At 40.1% G+C, this 13,925-nt stretch overlaps 1 long non-coding RNA gene across 1 annotated transcript; it reads right to left on the bottom strand.

Annotated features, from left to right (window-relative positions):
• Window positions 1-621: 621 nt before the first annotated feature.
• Window positions 622-11,524, bottom strand: LOC108447024. Its single transcript, XR_001862378.1, has 3 exons — window positions 11,386-11,524; window positions 3,840-3,968; window positions 622-890 (listed from the first exon to the last, which is right to left on the bottom strand). It is a non-coding gene; the product is annotated as an uncharacterized LOC108447024 (long non-coding RNA).
• Window positions 11,525-13,925: the final 2,401 nt, after the last annotated feature.

Below are 13,925 nucleotides of genomic sequence, written 5' to 3'. Positions count from 1 at the left end.
AGGTGAAACTTTAAGCAGACTACAGCCTTATAAAATTTCAGCAGACACATACTTGAAAGCCTAATGATCAGTTTAGCTTGGCTTAATTGGGTTTATGTGTTCAAGGATATCCTGGCAGCTACTCTGGGAGAAAATTAAAGCTGGAACAAAATTTTGTTGATCTAATGGAGGACCTGAGCCTACCTCTGCATGAGAGGCTGCTCTTAGCTGGCTCCTCGTAGCTGGGGAGATGGGCTGAGCCCAAATATTTCACTGTTCATCAGTCATAAACTCTGTTTTGGGGGAGTGACAAAGCTCTGTGCTTGGGAAGCTGGTGAGTTGGCTCAGTGCTGCTTGCTCACTCACTTTCTCTCCCTTTCAAGTCTCATCCACCCATTGCAAAAATGAGTCCATGATGAATAGACTTTTGAATTGGCTTATAATTGGTTATTCTACTCTATAATATTAATTTTCATCTTCAACTGTTCATTGATCGAGGAATACTGGATGTGGATTGTTAGTTTTCTTTGTGACACTTAAATTGAAGAATGATTTGGAGAGCATGTTACTGCATATTGATGACATTCTCCATCTCTTATGTGTTTTTAGAGTCTTTCTCTTTGCTTCTTTGGAAGAAGCAAATTTAGCTTCCAAGGCTTGCATATTTTACCTATTTTTATTTAATAATCAACTATTATTAACTTCTAAAAATGCTGAAGAAAAATAACAAAACATGCAACTCTATTAAAATGAAGAGAACTCCCCTCGAAAAAGAATTAGTCAGCTTTGCCCCTCTTACCAGTCTTTCTGATTTGCTTTCAAATACTTCCACTTCTCTGTCTATGCTGCAGTATTTCCAGGTGCATGGTAGCATCCTGACTTCTTGGGCTTTCTTACAGACCACAGCGAAGCTGAAACAGAAGCATTTACAGTCAAGATTATTTATGCTAGTCAGCTCACTGCAAAATGTGTGAATACAATGGATTATGTGAAAGCTTATGAACAAATAACGCACTGAGAGCATCCATAATACGGAAATTCAACAATCAGCAGTTTGCCACCCACAACTGGAAGAGATGACTCAGTTTGATCTCTGGGAAAGGCTGACATTGTCATTGCTACATGCAAAGTGGAGAAGGGCACTGATGGCTGCTCCACGTGAGCATTTAGTGGCCTGGACACTCCTGCAACTCAGGGGACACTGATCCTCCCTTTGGCACAGCTGTTCCAAGGGCTTCAGGGACTGTGCGCCCTCATGTGAGTTGCTTTCGTGGGGAATTTTTCTGTCAAAGCTGCTTGGTGGCTTTCATGCAGTCAGTCACACCCTGTGAAATAAGTTCATCATGCAAGTGCAATAACCTGCTTTCAAGCTTCCCTTGATGATTTAATTTCAAACAAAAAAGTATCACAAGGCTGTACTCTTTGCACCTCAAATTTCCATACTTCTAACAACTTGCTGCTAGAGCCTGCCAAATTATGTAACTTCGTTCATTTAAAAATTCGTTTATTTTATCATTGTCTTCCAAGAAGTGCCAAAATTAATTTTAATTAAAATTTGTATTTAGGAAACAATCAACAAACCACACACATAACCACATGCACAGCTTGATTTGCTGCTGGGGTGAACCATGGTATGCCAAGCTTCAGCCTGAAGCTAATTTTTTACAGCCAAGTTATAAAGCCCTGAAAAGGGGGTTTTATTGTGGAAATGCTGACAGAACCATAGTGGTGCTACTAGCTGCCTCTCTAATTAGTTTAAAGAATGGAAAGTTGTATTTTGCAATATGTGGTAAGCCCTCTTTTCCTGATGTTGCTGGTTTATGCCAAAACTACAGGATTAATTTGATGTTATTACAAGTTTGAAAAGAGGAGTTTTTTGCTGTCATGAGAGTTTAGTACTTTCAGGCAGTAAACTGGATTTGTACTTTCAATTATATAAATATTAAAAGGTGCAGTTTTGATTTGGTTTTGGTGACAGTAGCAGATCCCTGCTGTGTTCGCTCTACTTTGAAGAAGATGTGGAGTCCACATGGTGTTTCTTGCATGTTTTCCAGAGACTACTTTTAAATTCCTTCAATAAAAGTTACTTTTATTCCTGCTTAAGTGTTTTGTGGTAATGTTTACAGACAAACATCCTGCCAGCAGATTAAAGTAAATAAAAGACAGGACACCAGTAACATAAAACACATCATTTTACTACTGTTCTCCCACCACCTGCACTCCATCTTCTCCAGAGCTGCCCATTTGTAATTATGCCTACCTGCTCTGGGTTCCACTGGTTTCAACTTTTGCAGTGTACAGGGAAGGCAGCAGAAGCCATTTACCCTCCCACTTTCATTGTCTACTGCAGGGTTGCTGTAGTATCACTGAAGTCGAGCAACTTCTGTAATTTACCATCTCTTCAACAATAAGTAGTTACTTAGTCTGTGGCTGTGCGTCCTATTGCAGTTCTTACCAGCTCCTGCTAACAAGCCCACACCTCATACACCAGCTACCCATGACCAGGAACAAAAGAGCATTCCTTCCTCCAAAGGTAGGGCAAGCATAAGGGAAATGAATAGCTGCAATTATAAGATTACACAGTCCCATGACATACCAAGCATGTCTTAAAAACATGCATAATTACGCAAAAATGAGTCGACCCACTGATTTAAATGAGACAACTATGTGATTAAGTGCTGTGCTATACTTTCATTTTGCTAATTTGTTTGCTTGGGTTTTTTTTCCTCCTAACACAGTACCCACAGTGTCTGGAAAATGTTACTCACTTACAGTTGCTATATAATTGCTGTTTCTGCTATTGTTAGTGTGCTGGGGCTGGGCACAGACCTCTGCATCAGGGAAGAGCTGTAGTGAGGGTCTAAAAACTCATACATATTTGTTTAAAAAATACTGCTATTCCTTCAAGAGCCTACAAATCCTCATTAGTTATTATACTGTCAGGAAAAAGTGTTATATTTACACCTGAAAACAAGCCATTGCAATCCCTCTCTCCTTTTTGGATATGTCTCCTGTTGTAGTCAACATTATGCTATTTTGCACTACATGGATTAATTGAGAGACAATAAGAAATTAATCTGTTCTCTTTCTTCCAGTCCCTGCTTTCTACTCCCATCCATCTACAAGGAGTGCCTGTCTGGTACTTGACAGTACCTGCAAAGGCTTTGACACTGAATTTAGTATGTCTGCTGAGATTACACTAACGGGAACAGCGGATTATTTTCTAAGTGCTAATCCTTAATGCAGAAATTTGTGCTTGTTCAGCAAAGCAAGGTCTCCATTTCCTTTCTCCTTTGTATTTTATTTGCTGCCACCTAGGTGGGAGGCAGCCCCTTAGGAAGGACCCGATGGGCCGGTGCATCGCAATTTGACTCAACCAGATCTGACCCAAGAAGCAGTGCTCAGAATTAGATCACAGTCTCTGCATGCATTAAGATCTGCAATCTACAGTAGCTCTGCTAGTCTGCTGAGCAACCAGACTGGCTCTGATTGAAATTACCATTTTGATGCTCTGACCTTCAAATCTCTTAATAAAGCAGAAAACGACTTGTCCGCTTGTCCTTCTGGCTCTGGGGAGGCAGAGTGGCACCAGCTGAGCGAGCCAGTACAAGATTTAACTTAATACATGCTCCCAAATAAGCACCAAGGCAAGAAGGAGAAAACAATTGAAGAGGCTGATCCTCATTTACAGTAGGGGCTGCTCCCACTGTCACACACACAAGGTCAACGGGGGTCCTGCCAGTGCTTTGCTAAATGGGCAGTAACAAACACCTCCTGCTTCAGCTCCAGCACCTGGGTACAGTTTAAAACCCACCACCAATCACACACTGCAACATTCACTCCAAATACTTTGTACTTACATGACCATGTTCAGATGTCTGGCCACTCTGGAACTGTGAGCTCCTCTTCACAGCTCAGAGAAGGAACGGAAATGGGGAGTTTCTTCAAAGGTGGTGCTTGTAGCAAAGGGAAATAACTTCTGTGCTAATCTGAAGATCACATATAAAGTAGATAGAATCAGTGATACCCCCTCCTAGGGCAGTTGTACCCCAGGAAGCCTGGAGGAAAAGACAACCTCATCTCTGAAAAATAAATTTTTCCTTTAAGTGTTGTGTCACCATTTGATACTAAGTAGTAGGTAAAAGCTAGTATTCTGGTATAAGCAAGAGAGGATCCAGTGAAATAAACTGGATTATTTTATATCTGTTTGCATTGATTCCAGAATAAATACAGGAAAATACCAAGACAACAGCTCTCAAGGACAGTAAGAATTGCAAGATTCTTTTTCAGCCAAGAGATATAAAAATAATTATGTCATGCTCTATGCAAAAATCACTGAAACAAGATACACCCATTTCCCTGACAGACTTCCTCACAAAAATAAATAACCATTCTGCATGAAACTACTCATCCTGAAATTCAAAGCAAAAGGAGTAAAGTAAAACAATTTGCCAAGGTCTATTGTAAAAATAAATAAATAAATTGGAGAAATAGTAAAAGCAAATTGAGGAGACTGGTAAAAATAAAAACGAAATGCGTAGATATGTGAGAAAAGATTTTATGTTGTATTATCCATGAAGCTGGTAACTGGATCTTATTTATTAAACATTGTCATTATTAAAACTAAAATATATTGATGTTTTTCATGAGAATCTACAAGTACTTTTATTGCTTTGTAAAATACTATTGAATTTTACTCCATAAATCTAATCTGTGTATAGATTTTAAGGGTGTTCACTTACATATACTTACAAGCATGCATAATTAATTTTGAAATGTACCTTTTTTTTCTTTTAGTAAAATCCAAATCTCATACATTGCAGCTGATCTCGTTTTTTAATATAAAAATCTGTAAATTGCAACTTAGTGCATCTAAATAACTTTGGTCTGGAAATCTTGTAGGAATAGAACTTGATGTTATATTTCCAGTAATTCCTGACCTCAGCCTTGGGGAACTATGCTATACACACCTTTCCAATGCTATTTACTCTTTCAGATTAAAGTAGTAAGAAAAATAATTAGTATTATTACTATGGTATGTTGTCAAAGTAGATGAAAAGGATGATTAAGTAAGCACTGAAGAATTGTCTGAAACCTGTATCAATATTCCAAAGAGTCTGATTAGCTGCTAAGAGAGGACCTGGTTTGGTTTGACTAATTTTGAAGAAAGGTTCAGGTTGTTGTAACTGACCACAGATAAACCCATAATGAAGACCCGGTAGGTGCACATTCAGGCTTTTGATGTTTGAGGAAATGTTACACACCACCATTTCCCTGGGAAAGCAGGAACTTCCATATGGAAGAAAAATGACCAGAGAACACAAAGTGCCTCTAAGGGGTGGAGCATCTGTTTGTCCCAGATGTAAAGAGCATCAGAGGTACAGATCCTGAAGGTGACATCCAGCTGGAATTTGCAATAGTTTCAGTCACACTACATTGACAGCAGCCTCAGGGAAAGGGCTTTGTGCCAACAGAGGCACTGTACCAGAAGGGACAAGAGGAAGGAAACATCTGATTCCTACTCATCTTACATCTATCTCTCCTCCTGCTGCCTACAAGCACCATGAGCAGGAAAGCCAGCAGCGCTGTAAGGGCAGCCTGGGCATCTCCCCCACGCCTTTGCAGGGCCCCAGCCAAGGGGCTCTCCATTCCCTGGTGCTCCTGCAGTGGAGCAGTGCAGAGTTTCTGTGCCTCTTGCTACTGGGGCCAAAACTGCGTCACAGCTGGGCTGTGAGGACCTCACCTTCGCCTCTTGGGAGGGAAACTGAAACAGAGGGAAAAACGATGTGTGGAGAGAGCACTAAACCTGAGATGAGTAAGACAGTAGTTTTCCTCCAGAAATGTACACTGGGTGACACTGTGGGGAGGTGGCCAGCATGGCTCCAGCTCAGCCATCAGCAGCTTGTGGCTCCCAGGCACCAAACCAGCAGTGGGCTGAGGCCAGCACAAAATAAGCTGGTTTTGAAAATGCTCTGATGCTTTGTTCTTGGAGCCACGGAGTTTTATTTTGTTTCCATTGATACCAGTCATGCATAGCAAGAGACTTTTGTGGACCCAAAATTAGCAGGGCTGTTATATGGGTTTTTTTCCCTCCAGAAAAATTGTTATATACCTGAGACTTCTCTCAGGGAGGGAGTGCACCATAAAAATTTTATGTGTGTAGTAGAACTCTAAAAGCACTGTGATAACAAGCCCTGTGTTTTAAACAAAATATAAATACCGAATTCCATATTAGAAATGGTGTAGTGGAGGCTCAAAGGATCACTCTAAAAATTAAGGACCACTAACTCTAAACCAAAATGAAATCCAGGGAGCTGGGAATACCAGACTGATTATTAACAAAGGTGTGTCATCCACAATGAGTTTGGGTGATCAAAGACGAAAAAGATTCACCCAAACACAAATGAGATTTAGGAGCTGGACATGGGGGCCAGCAGAGCAGGGGAGTGGGCTGGATTCAATGGTGTTCTCATTGCTGAATGAAGCAGACGAGATGCAGGCTTCCCATCCCTCTGCCTTCTTCCTGCTATCCTTGTCCTTGTGCCACCACTCACCCATGACCCTGTGTCCAACCTCAAAAGATTCTCCCTACTCACACTGGGGCCCCATGCAGGCAGAAGAGACCATGGCAGCCTGTAGCCTCTTCTCCAGTTCTCTGTTCTATCACCTTCACAGAACTCTGTGTCAGATCCCTTCAGGAATGTGCAGCCAGTTCCCTGCAGGGGAAGAGGCAAGAATTGGTGTTGGCTGCCACACGCACTTCTCAGTATGAGGTCCAAATCTGACACAAGTGAATCTCCAAAAATGTGCTGTGCATAGAAATATTTAGAATTGCTTTCTAGGCAGGTCTCACCAGTAATGTGTGTTTAGCCTCAGCTGTATAGTAGCTCAGAACTTAGCTCATTTTTTGTAATTGGACTGCATATTGTCTAGTGTACTGGTAGCTATAGCCTGAGTCTCCCAGTTTACCCTCCCCTATCATTTATCCCTCTGCAAAAGAATTGCTAAGTGGATCTAGAAGATGCCATTCTAATCCAATAGGCTTCTATCTCCATTTTCTATTCTTGCTCCACAAGCACAAGCCACAATTTTAGGGATGCAGGTTTATATGGAATACACATTGAGTGCTACTCAACACTGCTTCTACTGAACAATATGATAACTGTTCTGGTTCTTTGTTAATCAACAGGCAAAGAGTAGGCAAAATAGGCTTCAATAAGCAAAAAATTCATTACCCCAAAAATGACTAGGAAGAAGAAAATACTTAGTACTATGCTTTCCTTCTGTTCCTTTTGAAAAATTTTAATGACATGTTCCAAATGTCTAAAACGTTTATTAAAAACGTGTGAAGCTATCATCTGTATACTTTTCTTTTAGGACTCTTTAACAGACCTTCTGAGAAGTCCCAGAGATGTTAGCCAACCCATTAAGGGTAATGAATCTTGGCATGAAAGAACAGCACAGCAGCAGCTACACATGAAGCAGCCTATACCATAAATTATCTCAAATACAAACCCAATTCCCCTTGTTTATCATGTATATAGAGCACCAGCATTCAAGATTCCCTCCAGAAGTGCTGGACTGTGTGTAATATTACTCATAGCATAACAAGGTCTAGTTCTGTCATTGCAATTGCTTCTTTCCTCAGATGATAAACTACAGACATGCAGCAATAGGAAGGCTATCCAGAGAAATAAAAATATCAACAGGTTTAACAAAAAGTCTGGAGCAACTGCATGAAGAGGTGAATAAACGTTACTGCAGATGTCCTTGAAGTATGTAATTAAGTCACCATCGCTGACAGAAGTTCTTTGCTGGTGCAGCACAGTGCAGCCCTGTGGACCTCAATACTGAGAATGGGTTGATTAAGAGTAACTCAAGATCAGAATATAGCACAGAATGTGCAAAGCCCACCATTCTGCATGGAGATAGATTTATATCACAATTAATGCCCCTTAGTGCCAATATTTACCTGCCTGTGCTACCTCCAAGAAGGAATCCCCACATGTATGTCTGGGACATTGCTAAATCTATGAAAATAGCCCATTTTAGTACAGCCCTACCTGCTTCAGCTATGCAGAAATAATCCCACCAAAGGTCTAAGGGATGGTCAAAATCTGCAGGAATCAGAATTCAAGTCTGGAAGTCATAAAGAATTAGAAGCAGAGAGGTTCCTGAACAAGGAGCTCTTGCCTTGGATGCCACAGGCACGTATTTTTAGGCAGGCAGGCAATGCTGACATGATGCTCTGCCAGTTTAGCTGTGGTTTGTAAATGTATTTATTTACAAATGCAACGGAGACCTCAGCCTGTACATGTTGCATTTGCACATCAAATAATATTGGTTTGGTGTGTCTTCCTGATTGTATTTCAGCAGTCCAGGTTTCCCTGCCTTTTTAAACAGCATAAATGGCAAACTGTAGGTGAGGTGATTTCCCCTAAACACCTGAGGTACAAGGTTATGCAGGTACAATCAAAGTTGGATGCTCTTCCTAAGGAATGAGGTGAAACCAATGTTGTTTGAGAAATGTATAACCCTGTAATTATAACATTTCCTGTGCTGGGGTGGTCAGAGTTTTACACTTAAGATGCACATTACAGTTTTACTGACTGAAAAGTCACCCAAAGACTGGATGTGAAACTGGACACCAAGGTAGGCGGCTCTTCTGGAATTCAGTTCTACAGTGCAAGGAAAATGGAAGCATTAATCTATCAGATTGCTTGAAAGAGAAGATTGTAATTAATTGAAAGCCCTTGGAGGTTTGCAATGTTGGAAACAATTTCCAGAGAGGAAGGTATCAGTACATAGTCACAAAAAAGCTGTTGGCAGGTTTGGGCTGTATATCAGATTTCTGCAACATTTATCTGCCATAGTACCATAGTGTTTTTCCTACAAGCAAGTACAGTATACACTTATTGTGTATATTTATGTGTACAGAATATCCATCTCCTGGTATCTATCACCTGTTTACATACACACATAAATGACATCCTGTTAAAACTTAAGTACAGTCAAATTTGAGCATCTGCAACATCTTTTTTGCTGTTACATATTTCTTGAAAAGAGTTCTTTTATATGATTATTGCCAACCCTTAAAAATTATCCCATGGAGCAACAATGTATGAAGCAGATGCAGCCAATAAGAACGTAAAAAAAAAATAAGTATTTCCACAAGACTTATGCTGCTTGGGAATTTGTTATCTCTTGTAGCTGGAAGATTCTGTTGGAATTTGTGTATAAGCCATGTTAGTTTTCTGTGGCAGGTTTTGTACATAACAGCAAGTTTCTTGTTAGTTCAGGGCAAAAAGTCATCTTTGGAGCAGTTGCCCCAGCAGGAGGATAAAAGATGATGGTTGGTAATTACATCAGGTTTGCACTGTTGAGCAGATGTTCTTGCAGATAGATTTTGGCTGGCATTTATAGAACAACACCAGTGAATCTCATGATAGCATTGGAGGAATGCTGCCACAAGTAGATGGAGCTGCCTGCTTCTAATAAAAAGATTTTTAACAGAAGAAATAAATTAAAATAAGAAAGAAGTGAAAAGTGTACAAGATAAACTACCTCACACAATGGTTTTTGGGGTTTAAGAGTTAGACTTAACCCTGAGTAACCTGAATGTGGCCCAGCCAGTTAGACCTTGTCTTAATATGGTACCAGTTCTCAATATCCGGAATGGTCACAATGCTCTGCGTAGGGCCAACATTAGAGAAATGGAGGCAGATTCAGGGCTGGGGGACATGGGAGCAGCAAAGAAATAGAAAACTAAGAATACCCCTTACCTGCCTAAAGCTGACAGCAGTTTGATGAAAACTGGACAGCAACCAAAAATTCAACATAAAAGGTGTTAGAAAGAGAACTCAGCTCAACTTCCATGTCTGACTTTATAGGGATAAAAGCAATATAATGGGAAAAAGGATTCTACTTACATCTTCGAAGACAAATCTAAATGTTTAAAAATATTAACTAGTTGTAAACCAACATTACTCACTGCTGGGATGGAGAAGCATTATTTCATTCACTTTATGCTTGGAAAATAAGCTGCTTAACCAAACAGCAACTTGGCTGCAAAAACGTAATTGCAGCTCAAAATCTCCCACTCTCAATCCTGTTCTCAGTCTGTAGATAGGTTTCTGAACAGGTTCTTTTTTAAGTGTTAAGCTCAATGTAAAAGGCAGAATGGTGAAATATATGCCACAGTCTAGGAAATTCTCAGTATTTCTACCAAAAAAAGCTTCTGAAGACTGAACACATTTCTAAATCATCTAATTCAATGTAACTTTCTACAAATTTGTTGTGCATTTAATAATGGAAATAAAATATCATAACTGGAGCCGGACTCCTGATTTGACTGTGCTGAGGGCTGCCAGAATGTCTGTTAATGGAAAGATTTATTGACAAGAAGTGTTTTAAAAACAGGGCATTTACAATTAGATTAGAACCATTCCCCTTCATTCTACCTATCCTCAGGAATGCTGACTTTCAAAATCCCCTCCTTATTGTGTTGGGTGAACAATGCTAAAAAAAGCTGCAAACCTGTCCTTACTGGCAGGTGCCAGCTTGCAGAATCAGATCTGTGAGCTCCACTCGCTCTATCCTGAACAGGGCATCAGACACTGCAAGGAGTGTCAAGTGGAGTTTCCTGTGCAACGCCAAGGGTGTTGGGAGTAATAAAAGAGACTGTGTGCTTGCCCAGTGCTTTGCTTTTAGCTCTAAGTTCCAAGAGGGAAAATTTCATCCAACAGTCACATTACAATAAATTCAGAACATTTCTTAAGGCATTCAGGGCTAATACATGCCTCAACTGCAGCTAAAGGTGTTGTTTATTGTACTCACTCCAGGACTGAATTTTGCTGGAGTTCTTCAAGAAGAAGAACTGTGTTACTGTCAGGAGAAAGATGTGAATAAGAAGATGGCTTAGAGCAAGGTTGCTAGAAGAGAAAGTGTCAGGAATGGGGAGGGAAAACCCAGCCAGTTTAAAAACTTGACTTTTAAATATAAATTAAAAATAGCCTCAAAATCTCTCTCTCAAATTATGTTCTTTTATTCCTTTCTCCCAGTTTTGAATTGAACTAGACAACAGAATTGCCGTGAGGAGGGTATTGCCTCAGGGTCCACAACGGGACAGTGCTGATGCAGGGGGCTCTGGTCAGTATAGACTTCTAGAAGGAGAAAGCAAGCAGCCCATCTCAGTCCCAGATCTGTAGTGTCACTGCTCACAGTGCATATTTGCCCAAACTGCCAGAAGACAAGAGAAAACCTTTTCTCTCAAGTTTACACTTAGGTAATAGGCATATTTTTTTTCAAATGTGTTTGACTCCTCCACCTAAGGAATAATTTGATTATTCTCAACAGTATGGTTTACCTTTGCAAATGCAAAAGAGAAAATGGAATACAGCAACTCACATGGGTAATTCCTGGTTCCATTGTGGTTTTCTCATGGTCTCTCCTGTCCACTGGCAAGGTGAGGTCATTCTGCCTTGCTTCCTTTCAACCCTCTTCAAGTGCACTGAAGTGCAACTGGTTCAGTTTTCCTGGAAATCTACAGTCTGAAAAAGAGGAAGTGCAATTCAGGGATACACTTCAGGTGTCATATGGAAAGGCACCCCAAGGAAAGCGAGAGGATAAAGAATCAAAAAGTGGAGGATAAAGGGAAGGTTGAAAATACATTGCTTCAAAAAGGTAAAATGAGATCACCTCAGTTATTATGTGATCCACACAGTGTGTTCTTGACCTTTTTTGAAGAAATGGTACTCAATTCACCATACCATCACCTATATTTGTAATAAATCAAATGACAAATGTCATTTATTAGAACACTGAGGTTTACTGTTTAAGTGATTAACCAAGAATTATTTGTATGATTAAATGCTGGAAAATAATTTGATTTCACCATGAACCTATAGCACAGTTCTCATTACACAGAAGTGCTGCATATTAGTTGAAGCAAATTTACATTCAAAGAGTTTCTGGAGTGGCTGCTAATCACAGGCTGTTAATTACTGTCATTACATTCGACTGCTGAAGAGACTAACCGAGGAATCAGTCTCATGATCTTGGTATTTGAAAGTGATCTTCACCAATAAAAACACATCAGACATACAGAAATTGCAAATTGCTGAATTTGCTGACGCAGTGGAAAATTCTGCTGACTATAAGTACCCATCTGGTGATAGATGCATTCTTGACACAGTTTCAGTGTTTGGACTTAGGAAATAATGAGTATCAATGTCCTAGCTAGGGAATATGCAAAGATGAAGGAGCCCTTTGTATCGTTAATTAAGGAAAGTAGTAGCAGAGCTCGTTCACAGATAAGTGACTGTACATAATAATCATGTATTTATATGAGGAACTGTTATGCTATATAACTATAGTAGCAATTAGGTTTTCACAAAGTAGTTTTAATAAAAGGCATACTTACATAATAAATAAACAATTAATTTCCATGGCAGATTAATTACACGCGGCTTAAAATGGTCACCACGCTAAGTGAAACCTATAGAGGCAGATTCTTACAAATGCAAATGTACAACTACATGCTTACAAGTGAACATATTTTTCACTTGTAAATCAAAAACTTACATGCAGGAATTTCAGAATAGATACCTCTGTAAAAAGCAGACCCATACATGATTTTTGAGCGAAAGAAAGACCCAAGCTTTCTGTATTCAGGGGACATGGATGGCCAGCCTATAAACAGTCCCAAGCAAAGAGAGGAATCTCTTGAAAATGTCAGATGCCCCACTTAGAACTTTTAACCTGATGATGTGAGAAATCTTTCCTGTGGCGTCTTCTAACATCTTTTCTTAGCTTGGTCTTTAACCTCATGAAAAGAACAGGGAGGGGATAGCTCTATTTTCATCCATATGGCAGGGAACCATTAACATGCTTTCTCTGATACAGAATAGGCCTATAGAATTTGGAATTAATACATTGTTTATATTATTTCTCACATAACTCTAAATTATATTCAAAACACTGCAATGATATAGCAAAGCCAGATGCTGTAGTATATTAATATTTCATAAAAATATGGTTTAACACTTTTTCAGTTCATGAATTATCTGTAAACAGACAACCGCCTTCTTGAATACATTCATTATTGGAAGTTATTGTACTATAACGCAAGGAAATAATTCCTGATTAGTTGCTTGTTTACAAAATAATTTGTTGCAGATACTCTATATTCCTGTTGATGGCATGCTGCAAAAGCTAACAAGCTTTTCTGGACAGAAGAAGGGTTACGCTTCTGAGATGACGGTCACCTACAGACAACATATTGAGAGTTTTGCATGCTATGAATGTTGAGGAACTCAAAAAGCTCAATTACATTTCAAAGAAATGCAATCTCTTTTTGGGTGTTATCAGTAACCTTCATGGGAGGGAGTACACTGGGAATAACAGCTCAGAAAACTGTGTGCCAAAGTAGCATATAAATTTAGTATGTTCTCATTCGAAGTAAATTAATGCTCTGTATTGTCCATGCCATGCTCTTGGAAAAATACAGATTAGGATACAAATCCTGCCTTTGAACATGCACATGAAGCTCCTGTTTGTTGCAGTGGCTAAATTCACTTTATACCCCCCAAGCTACCCTAAAAGTGGTCTCTCCGAGAAGGTTCTCCCTTTGTCTAGCTTCTGCTGGCCACTGGCCCTCTCCCCCCTGCCATCCCTTCTCCCACTGGCCCCTGTTATATCATTCAACCTTGTCTCTGCCCCCTAGCCCTCAGACTACTGGTTTTGGATACTCTGCCCGCCTTTGGGAGTTTTCAGGATAAAACCGGCGCGGGCTCTCGGTTTTGTGTTCTTCTTGCCTCTGTTCCCTTCGGGGTGCTGCCATTAAACACCTCGGAATTGCACGCAGAGAACCCCTCTCGCCTCTCTGTCTCCAGTTCGTGCACAGACTGTGTGTGTGAGCGGCTGGTCATGACCACCTGCGACGGGGG

This window comes from Corvus brachyrhynchos, unplaced genomic scaffold (genome assembly GCF_000691975.1).
Source record: "Corvus brachyrhynchos isolate BGI_N302 unplaced genomic scaffold, ASM69197v1 scaffold255, whole genome shotgun sequence".
NCBI lineage: Eukaryota > Metazoa > Chordata > Aves > Passeriformes > Corvidae > Corvus > Corvus brachyrhynchos.
This window is presented reverse-complemented; position numbering and strand designations above follow the sequence as displayed.